We start from the raw sequence: 10,842 nt of genomic DNA, 5'->3' as shown, positions 1-10,842 counted from the left end.
AGCGACCTTCTGAGATAACTCCACGTCGCTCATCTCCTCAAAAATCTCACTTTCAGGAGCGGCACATAGAGGAGCTAGGGCCGATGCCACCTACTCGCTGTTCAGCAACAAGTTGTAGTTCCTCAGAACAACCACATGATGGTCGGATCCATCCATCCTAACCTCCACATGGGTATAGCGACCCAAAAATTCATTAACATACTCTAGGTCGATATTTGAACCCTAGCCGCTACCCTCAACACGATGGCCTCCAACGTTAGACAACGCACCACCCTCAACGAAGCGCACTGAACCGGCTCCTGGGCCAACTCCTTCCACTCTTAGGCCAGAACATCCCTACCGCGGCCGAAAACTCACCACAAGGCCAAGACAATAAGCCTCGCCGAGGGCCGAAGAAGCGCCCGATGGTGCATCAATCCCGAAAGCTTGCCGACCGACCGAATCGCTTTCCCTCAACCGATGCGGAGAAGGCGCCTCACCACAAGCCTTCTCGCACCATGGATCACCTTTCCTTTTGCCAGCGCTCCTTGATTCATGGGCCAACAATCTCTCCTCCTCCCTTAGGGAACCCAGTCTCGCCTCGAATAAACTCCCGGCACCTGTGATAGAGGAATCAGGCGAATCAGCAATAAGGAAGCCGTCCCTAAAAGGGGGGAACGCCAAGCACCTACCATAATGCTTCACCTCCCATCTTCCTTTTGAAAGATCTCACCACCGGCACATATCGTGAGCCCAGCAAGCTGCCAGCCTATGAGACCATTAGGCTAAATTAGGGACCTCACCGGGCAACTAATGAGTTGCTATAAATAAAGGACAGGAAGACGTCATTATGGGGCCAACCTCATATGAAGAGAAGGACAGTTCGAAGAGAGTGCTTACGTGCAAAGTTCCATTTCTCAAGAAATGGTAAAAATTCTCCAAGGATAATGTCGGTCATCCAGACTCGAAGGAACTGACTCATCCATCCACGGTCCTCATCCTCCTCGTTGCTGATCGTAGAAGCTCGAGTGGACCTACACTGAAGAGCAACTAGGCCCCGGTAACGTAATGGCCGGTAAAACCTTATGAGGTGACTGAGGGTAAACTCTATCCCGGCCTTTTCAGCAAAATATCTCATCGTCTGCACTATCCTCCAGAGAAAGGGATGAACCTGTGGCAACATTACTTGATACCTTCTACATAAATCAAGCACGACCCGGTCCGGGGAGTCCGGCACGAGAACATGGGTATACACGCTCAAGAAACCCTCAACATACGTCATGACACTCTCCTCGGGGGAAGGTACTTGTAGAATCATGCCTTCCCCCCATCCTCACTCTCTCCTGATCACCCCGAGGTTCTCCTCACTCACCGATGAAATAATCCTTGACAAGTGTTCCCGATGGCCTAGAACATTGGGAGGCTTCCCCGGTGTGGTGACCCTCTTCGAGGCAGCGCACCCCGGGTCTCGCTCTCCCGGCATCAGGGGAGAGCCAGTGGTGCCAACCAAGGGTGGAACACAGGAAGGAATCCCCTTCGTCCAAGGAACAGGTGTCGAAGCAGCGGCCATGACTACGACAGAATAAGGAGAAGAAAAGGGGGATCTAGGCAAAAAACTTTCTGAAACAAGGAAGTGGAGGGACTCGCACAAAGCGCCAGGATCTACCGAGGATATAGGCTTATCAAAGACTGCAAAATCGCTGCTTGAAAGGCGGATAGACAAATATATAGGGTCCAGGCAACAACTGCTCAATTGCCCAAGAAGGCTAATTAGTTCAGGCCGCTTTAACGTCACCTTCTCCTTGGGGAGTGCACTGGTAGAATCATCCTAGGCTCCCACATAATTCATAAAATCAAGGGACCTTGGGATATCCCCGACGTCACAAATATCGGTTCGGAGGAGCTACCGACTCAACCTCGTGATATGGCTAGTCTAGGGGCCCCCTGGTCCGTCCTACGAAAAGGCTCCAAAGGGCCGATGCTCGATACTCGGAAGCAAAAAAAAGGAGAGGTAAAGCTGCAAGAAGGACTAGCAGAATAAATGTTCCTTTCGTACATTGACAAAAAGGAAAAACACCTTTACACTATTCGTCTCCCAAGAGGGAGAACACATGGAACAAAAAGGGCTCGGAGACTACTCCTCGCCACTATCATCTTCACCCCCATCAGGGGAAATCAAGAGCGCCAATCTTTACTCCGTCATGCGATCCTCCTCCAGGTCAGCAGACAGCTCGAAGCCTCTGGCCTCGAGTTTTTCCAGGACCTCCCTCTTCGCCTCCGCTTTGGCATGTTCGACAGCTCGAACCAGTTTCTGCCCAGCCGTCAGGGATATGTCACGAACCATTGCATGTGTTGTGGTCGCGTCCTCCTTATAAGCGGCAGCATTTTGTTCAGCCTCAGACTTAGTCACGGCCAAAATAGCAATCTCCATACGAGTGTCCGAGAGAAGGCCCCGGGATGTAGCCAATTCCTCGGTCACAGTCTCGCTCCACTCCTTTAACCCGGAGAGCTTCGCTCCCAATTGACTAATCTGCGAGCTGCTCTGCTCGACCTACAATGAAGGGTAGGATGGTAAATATATGAACACAGAACATGTATGGATACGGAGTAAAAGAGCAGGTATGAGCAAGGCAGGATACTTGAGCAGCAAGAGTGGCCTTCTCCCGGAGCACTGCCTCCAAAGAGGTCCGAAGCTCCCCCAACTCTTTATCTCCCAGGGCACCACGAGCCTCCGAGTCTTGTAGCTTCGAAGCAATGTTATTACGCTCCTTATCATGGCAAGAAAGTTCCCCACGAAGCCGAAGAATGGCATGATCATACATCTCTCTACACTACGGCACAACGAGAAAGTTAAGAAAGATGATGAATAATGCCCGAGAGCGAAAAGAAACACGCAAGGAAAATTTGTCACCTGCTGTAGGGACTTCTCCGCCGCTTTAACGACGCTAGAGACATCGAGATCAGCTCTGTCGATTACGCCATCGAAGATGTTGGCAATAAAGCCCCCTCCCCCCATTTAAAGGAGTACCAACCGTGGTGCCGATCATCATTTCGGCATCCCTCAACTCTCCAGATGAGACTAGAAAGTTCTGAATAAGATCATTCGGGTCGCCGATTTCTTAAAATAGCAACCCATGTTCTTGGAAACACCCGAACCCTGATCCATCAAGACCAACGGTCCTGCTAGCGGAAGCTACATCAAATCCGGCCGCACGATTCGAAGCTACATCAGCGTCCTCTTCAAGGACCCCTAGCTCCTTAGCCCTGCCGGACCCAGCCGTCCCAGACTCAGAGGCCTCCGACCGGGGCACCTATAAATCTCTCACGCCAGACCCCATTCTCCTTCTCAACGGACTTCCATCATCGTCCTCCCCCTCGACATCGGGGTTCCACCCGGATGTTAGGGTAGCAGTTTCCCTAGGACGAACAATGGCCGCCCTATTTTTCCTTTTTTTGCTCATATCAGGCTCCAAGGCCTCCGCTTCACCGTCGGGGCGCGGCCTCATCTGCATATTCTCGCCAAGGCCTGCACCAACACAATAAACACGATACGTTGTTGCTTAGAGCTCGGAAGGGAACACAAAATGTGGAGCACGGGCGGTATAGAAACCTCACCGTGATTTTTAGCCACCCAACGCTCCTTAGCCATAACGGTCTAAGACCGGATATGATACGGGAACCTGTCATCCAAACGCCTGACCCATCCCTCTAAATCTGGGACCACCTCAGGATGCCAAGCAGCGGTGGAGGGAGCACAAAGGGCTTATCATGACAAATAAAAGAGTAATTGAGAAGTGGCTAAAGGGAAGTTCACTTACGTTGATCGTTCCACCGCTCTGGAAAGGGCATCCTCCGGGCCAGGATGATATCCGAGGTCCTCACTTGAATAAACCTGCTCATCCATCCCCGTTCCTTCCCTTCATCAACACTCGTGAAGAAGGACTTTTTGGACCAATGTCGAAGCTTGATTAAGCCTCGATACAGCCGAGGGCGATACAATCTAATCAAATGGATAAGGGTAAAAACCTTGCCTGTAACCTCTTCGGTAAAATGCTTGAGCATAAACACGATCCTCCAAAAGTATGGGTAGATCTGATCGAGGGTCACCCGATATTGGGCGCAGAAGTCAAGGATAACCGGGTCGATTTCCAAAGAAGGACATTCGACAGATTTATCAGGACCCAGGGTGAATGGGTAAGTATATATGTAAAGAAAGCTAGCCTTGAAGTCGATAATGTTGTCACTCAGGTCGGGAATCTCTACCTCCACTGCCTCGCTCCATCGGCAGTCCTCTTTCACTTTGTCAGCATCGAACACGACGCTAACATATCGAGATACACGCTCATATCGACCTAGTATAGACAAGGGGGTTTCGATGTCGAAATCATTCGATGTGTCAATATCGGGAGGGCTCCATTGCTCTAAAGTATGAACCAATTTGTTCCCTCCCCCCTCAGACAATTGGGACGACGACGCAGTATCATTCCGTCGAGGGACCGTCCTAGAAGTCCTGGCCATGGAAAACGATAAAACCTTTCTGTGAAGAGAGTGAAAGATGTAAAGATGTCAAATAGCAGAATTCTGATTTGCAGGTCTGAAGGAATGGTGAAGATAAGGAGCATCTAGCAACCGGTGCATTTATAGGAATCACTGGGGAAGCAGAAGAGACAAGCCTACGACAGTTCGTGGGTTTCTCGATTACCGCATATGATGGCGGTCCTACACGGTTCTCTGGGGCATGGCATTTAATGATCTTAGACGATTGACGTCATGGCAATAATGACCTTGAGACAACGATTCAATACTGTTTCCTATTACTTCGTTCTAGGAAACGCGGAGACTATCTGTATGCGATGAAATTAGGGGAATCTATTTCCCGCCATTAAGGTATATTCGGAACGTCATGTCAGCACCTCGAGGCTGTGAGATTATGATCGGGATCCTTATCTCGAGGATCATCCGCGGCCCTGTAGAGGCTCTGAGGTTAAGGGATCTGTCTGCGACCCAGCAAAGGTCACGAAGATGGGGGACTCCCGAGGCAAACAACTAGAATCAATAGGCTCTGATGTCATGTCTAGCCGTCCCATCCCCGTATATTTACATTTAATGCACCCTGTACCATACCGCGTTCCCTCACCTATATAAGGGGAACCCATACCACTTTGGACTGATGTTACTCCATTTCTCCACTAAGGCAATAATATCTCTCTCTCTTTCATTTCTTCTGAAACTGTTCATTCTTACTGGCCCGAGGCCGCTTTAGCATTTATCATTCTCTTATTTGTTCTTCAGTGCATTGCTCAATATTGGTAACATAGGGCCTTATCTAATTATATATTTAACTGTTATCCCGTCCCCAGCTATCCCCTGTAGTTCGAAATTGATACTAATGCCGACCCCGAGGTCCCATCGACCAACTCTGCACCCGGGCAACAGCCCCGCTTCGGTTTGGTTACTGCCTCTTTTTAACTCGCATTTCATCGTTAAACTTAACATTCTTAGCAACGAGAATATATCACGTATTTTTAGAATCCCATTTTACAAATTTAATTGTTGTTACCATTTTCACGGTAAACAAACGCCCTATTCAGGAGATCGTGGATTCACAACATGAGGGCAGTACCCTCGACCCTTCACCAGGTGCTAAAATTCCCAATATCGAGAGGGATTAAAATAATCTACGGGGAACAACTGACCAAAAAAAGAAATATTTGCAGTCAAAGAAGTGATTCCAGTATGAACACTGACGACATTGAAGGGTTTGGAAACAGGACACATGCATGATCATGTTTTCTCAATTTTTTTTGTAATTTGATTCACGCGTGTTTCGCTTTGGTGGCGTAATGACATATTTAGCCTTTTGTATTAATAAAGGCTTTATAAGCGACGATGAGACCTTAATAAGGAAATGAAGAAAAAATAAAAAAAATTCGGGGATCGCAATTGGTAGGGTCAATCACGTCATTTCAATATATTAAAGAAATCTTTTCCCAAAAGTATTTCAAGTTTTCGTTTTATTTTGCATCCAAATGCCCAATATGAGTTGCAATCTCATCACTAGTAGATATTTGTAACTTGTAAGCTATTTTAGAAAATATTAAATTTTTTAAAGTTTTTTTCTAAATTATATTACTTATATAACACTAGCCATAGACATATAATAGAGTATGTTTTTTTCTTTGGTTTTCCGATTTACAAATAAACATTCTACCTGTCAAGTTATTAAAATTATTTTGGAAATATCAGGAATGTATCATGTTAGCCACATAAATCGCATGTTATGTTTAAGAGTAAAAATTTTAAATTTCTTTTATTTCACTATCGTAATAAAAATTGTATAAAATAAATTTTTCGTGCAAGTGAAGGTATAAAGTATGTATTGAGCCTGATTTTAAATACGATCATTCTTGGATATTATAAAGAGCTCAAGGCTTGGCTGACAAGTTGCGAAGTGCACGAATAAATGTTTTTAGGATTCATATTTAAAGAATAACTGATTTTATAAAGTTCATTCGCCTCATATTCAATTTTTAATGAAGTTCAAACTTAGACCTAGAGTTGAACTCTGACTTTAGCAGAACCCAACTTCAAATCTCAAAGTTTGAATTAAACGTTTGAATATGAAGCTATACTTTAACAAAGCCGAACTTCAAATACGAAGATATGAATAAGAGGAAAAACAATAGTAGCATCGGTAGGTTTATAGCATATTTAGCCAAGCTTCTTCAAATCCAAAAGCACTTTTTTCTCAAAAAGTACTTTTTCCAAATTTGAAATATTTGACCAAATTTTTAAAAGAAAAAAGGTACTTTTGAGTAGAAGCAGAACCAGTTTTGCAGAAGCAGAAAAAGTAGTTTCTCCCTAAAAGCGCTTTTGAGAAAAATACACTAAGAAACACTTTTCAAAGGTTTGGCCAAACACTAATTGCTTGTGACAACCCGACCGGTCGTCTTAAGAATTAACGCCCCGATTCCCTATTAACTACTTTCCCCAAGTTTATTCCTGCTAATATGGTTTGCCGGAACGTTCGGTTTTGAGTTTCGGAGAGTTTTGGGACACTTAGTCCCTAAATGAGAGCTTAAGTGTTGGAAAGTTGTCCGTAGTCGGAACAATGTGAAGACGGCCTCGGAATAGAAATCTGATGGTTCCGTTAGCTCCGTTAGGTGATTTCGGGATTGGGAGCGTGTTTGGAATGTGCTTTGGAGGTCCGTAGCTAATTTAGGCTTGAAATGTCGAAGTTTGAATTTTTTTGAAATTTCCGGACCGATAGTGAGATTTTGATCCGAGGGTCGGAATGGAATTCTGAAAGTTGCAGTAGTTCCGTCATATCATTTGGGATGTGTGTGTAAAATTTCAGATCATTCGGACGTGGTTTGGTTGGGTTTTTGATCGAAAGCGTATTTTGAGGAAAATTGGAGTTCATAGGCTTAAATCCTTGATTGATTCGAGTTTCCGGTGTTGTTTTAGGTGGTTTAAGGATTGGTACAATTTGAATAAGGTTTTAGGATATGTTGGTGCATTTGGTTGGGGTCCCGGAGGTCTCGGGTGAGTTTCGGGTGGTCAATCGGATTATTTGGGAGTTCAGAAAATTGCAGATTTGGAGTTCCAGCAGTTGCAGACATTTTGGTCGCGTTCGCGAGAGGACCCTCGCATTCGCGAAGAGTTTGCTGAGGGAGGTGGAAGTTTGGTCTACGCGTTCGCATGAAGGGTGCCACATTCGTGAAGGTCTGCGAAGTTGTGTATCGCGTTTACGTGGAGGTCTTCGCGATCGGGTAGAGTAAGTGGGGTCAGATGGGTTTCAAGTCTTTTGCTCCTTGCGTTCGCGGAAGGGAGAACGCGTTCGCATAGTGTAAGGTTGAGGAAGCATCGCGTTCGCATTGGTCATGTCGCGTTCAAGTAGGGGAAAAATCTGGTCAAAGTAAGTTGTTCTTCGCGAACGCGATGGTTTGACCGCGTTCACAATGAAGGAATTTAAAAACCTAGGCAGAATGTTTAAAAGGAGTTATTTCGCGAGTTTTAGCCTAGTTTCCTCCATTGTTAGGCGATTTTGAAGCTTTTTGAAGTGGGTTAAAGAAGGATTCAAGGGGAATCACTTGGAGGTAAGATTTTTGACTTCATAACTCGTTTTTATGTGATTAAAGACCTAATTAGTGGTCAAAAATTTGGGGAAAAGGGGTAATTAGGGCTTGAGTTTAAGAGACCTTTAATTGAGGATTTGAGGGGCCAATTAGACTCCGATTTCGGTGTTCTTATTATGTATAGACTCGTGAGAGTACGAGGTTTCTGAAAATATAAATTGCACCCGATTCTGAGACGTTGTCCTGAGGGGCATTTTGGTCATTTTACCTAATTTTGCGTCTTAGCTTTGAATTAAATCATAGAATTAGTTGCTTGAGACGTTATTTACAATATATAATTAAATTGAATAAATTTGGGCCATTTGGAGTCGGATACTCGTGGCAAACGCGTGGTTTTGAGTTGATTTTGAGCCGGTTCGAGGTAAGTGACTTGTCTAACCTTGTGCGGGGGACCTTTCCCTTATGATATGATATTTGGTAATTGAATGCCTTGTACGTGAGGTGACGAGCGCGTACTTGAGCAAATTGTTGGAAATCCGGTTTTGCTTTAATTATTTAAAACTGAGTTCCTTTCTTACCTGCTTTATTTTTCTTGCAAATTTAGCTTGTTGTTAGTTAGAAAAGCATGCTTAGTTGACTTAAATTGCCTATTTTCTAAATTACCTTATTTTATTACGTGAAGCATGTTAGGCTAGAATTACTTGTTGCCTTGGTATGAAATTTCATTTCTGAATATCTTTTTGTTGTTGCTGTGTATTTACATTGGGACTACGGATGTGGGATTCCGGTAGCTCCCCCTTGTCTGTTTACTTTGGGACTGCGGGTTCGATTCCCGATAGATCCCCCTGCATATTTACTTTGGGACTGTGTGTTAGATTCCAGATAGATCCCCCTACACAGTTACATGGAACTACGAGAATGCACCCGGTAGATTCCCCCAGTACTGGGTATTTATATTTGGGGACTACGGATCGAGATTTCTGGTAGATCCCCCGCGCATTCATAGTTGGACTAAGGGACGGTATCCCGGGGGATCCTTCGGATATATATATATGATGGACTACGGGACGGTATCCCGGGAGATCCATTGGTTAGTTGGGATTGGGACTACAGGACGGTGTCCTGGAAGGTGCCCCGGTTGTTATCTTTGTGATGAGCTGCATTTCTTTCCGTTGTTTGCTGTCTCTGTTCTAGTTGTTGCTGTTCTTTCAATTCTATGTTATTTCTTACTATTGTACGTATTTATATTGTTTTATATCACACTATTATTCCTTATATTTTATTTAACCTCAGTAGGGCCCTAACCTTCCTCGTCACTACCCGACCGAGGTTAGACTTGACACTTACTGAGTACCGCTGTGGTGTACTCATGCCCCTTCTGTGCATGTTTTTTATGTGCAGATCCAGGTACTTCTTCTCAGGACTACTATTCTTGAGGGAGGCAACTACTTAGAGACTTTGAAGTACATCTGCCGCGTCTGCAGACCGAGGAGTCCCTTTTATATTCCTGCCTTTTTTGTATTTAGCTCTTCTGTACTTTCGGTTCTTATTAGACAAATTCCGAAGTTAGAGCTATGTAGTATTTCTCTTTTCTTAGCTTGTGATTCGTGGGTTTACAGGTCTTGGATTGGATATTGGTTTGAGATTTACATATGGTGTATGCCGAGCAGCACATTTAAACACTGTTATTTCCTTAATTCTGTTCTTAAATTGTTTTACTTCCGCAATTTGGTTTTTACTTCGAAATTTAGGCTTACCTAGTCGTAGAGACTAGGTGCCGTCACGACAGTTCACGGAGGGCAAACTAGGGTCGTGACAAGTTGGTATCAGAGCTCTAGGTTCATAGGAGTCGCGGATCACAAACTGGTTTATTAGAGTCTCACTGATCGGTACGGAGACGTCTGTACTTATCTACGAGAGGCTATGTAACTTTTAGGAAAATTCCACTTTATTTGACTTCCCTGTCGTGTGAGATTTTTGACATCACAATTCTAAACTTCTGTCTTCTATTCTCTCACAGATGGTGAGGACACGTGCTACTCGAGATGATCAAGCACCCACACCCCCTACTGCAGTCGTCAGAGGTCAGGGTTGGGGTAGAGGCCGACGACGCGCACGTGGTGCAGCGAGGGCACCTGCGCGAGCTGCCGCCGAGGTACCACCAGCAGATCCAGCCAGAGTCCAGGCACCTGATACGCCTACTGCTACTACTACCCCAGCCCTTCAAGAGACTTTGGCACAGTTCCTGAGCATGTTTGGTACATTGATTCAGGCGGGATTGATTCAGGTTGTACCGACTACTTCACAGGTCGGGGGAGGGACCCAGACTCCCACCGCCCCCACTCTAGAGCAGCGAGTTCCCATTGGTCAGGTTCCAGGTGTCATGGCGACACAGCCTGTGGTCCTAGTTCAGTGGGTGGTGATGACCTCTCGCCGAGTAGGGGACAGGTGGGTCTAGGAAAGAGAGGACAGACGAGGTCAGAAGGGAGAGTATAGAGGAGTGAGTAGTCCTCATAGATTGGAGAGACCCGCCGGTCCTTATTTTGGAGGAAGAGTACGACATGGTAGAGGTTTTGTGGGTTAGCTAGCTCAGTTTGCATCTCAGATTTCACCCAGGGTTTCAGGTGTTCAGGGGTCTTAGAGTACCCATACCACACAATTTCCACTGCCACATCAGCCACGAGGTTGCTTTGAGTGTGGTGACATATGCCATGTGGTGAGGTATTGCCCTAAACTTGGGAGGAGTGCACCTCCACAGACTTCTCGGCCATAGCGTGCCCCGCAG

The sequence above is a fragment of the Nicotiana sylvestris genome, chromosome 2, assembly GCF_000393655.2.
Source record: "Nicotiana sylvestris chromosome 2, ASM39365v2, whole genome shotgun sequence".
Classification (NCBI taxonomy): Eukaryota; Viridiplantae; Streptophyta; class Magnoliopsida; order Solanales; family Solanaceae; genus Nicotiana; species Nicotiana sylvestris.
The sequence above is the reverse complement of the archived record's forward strand: the minus strand, read 5'-3'. Positions refer to the sequence as shown.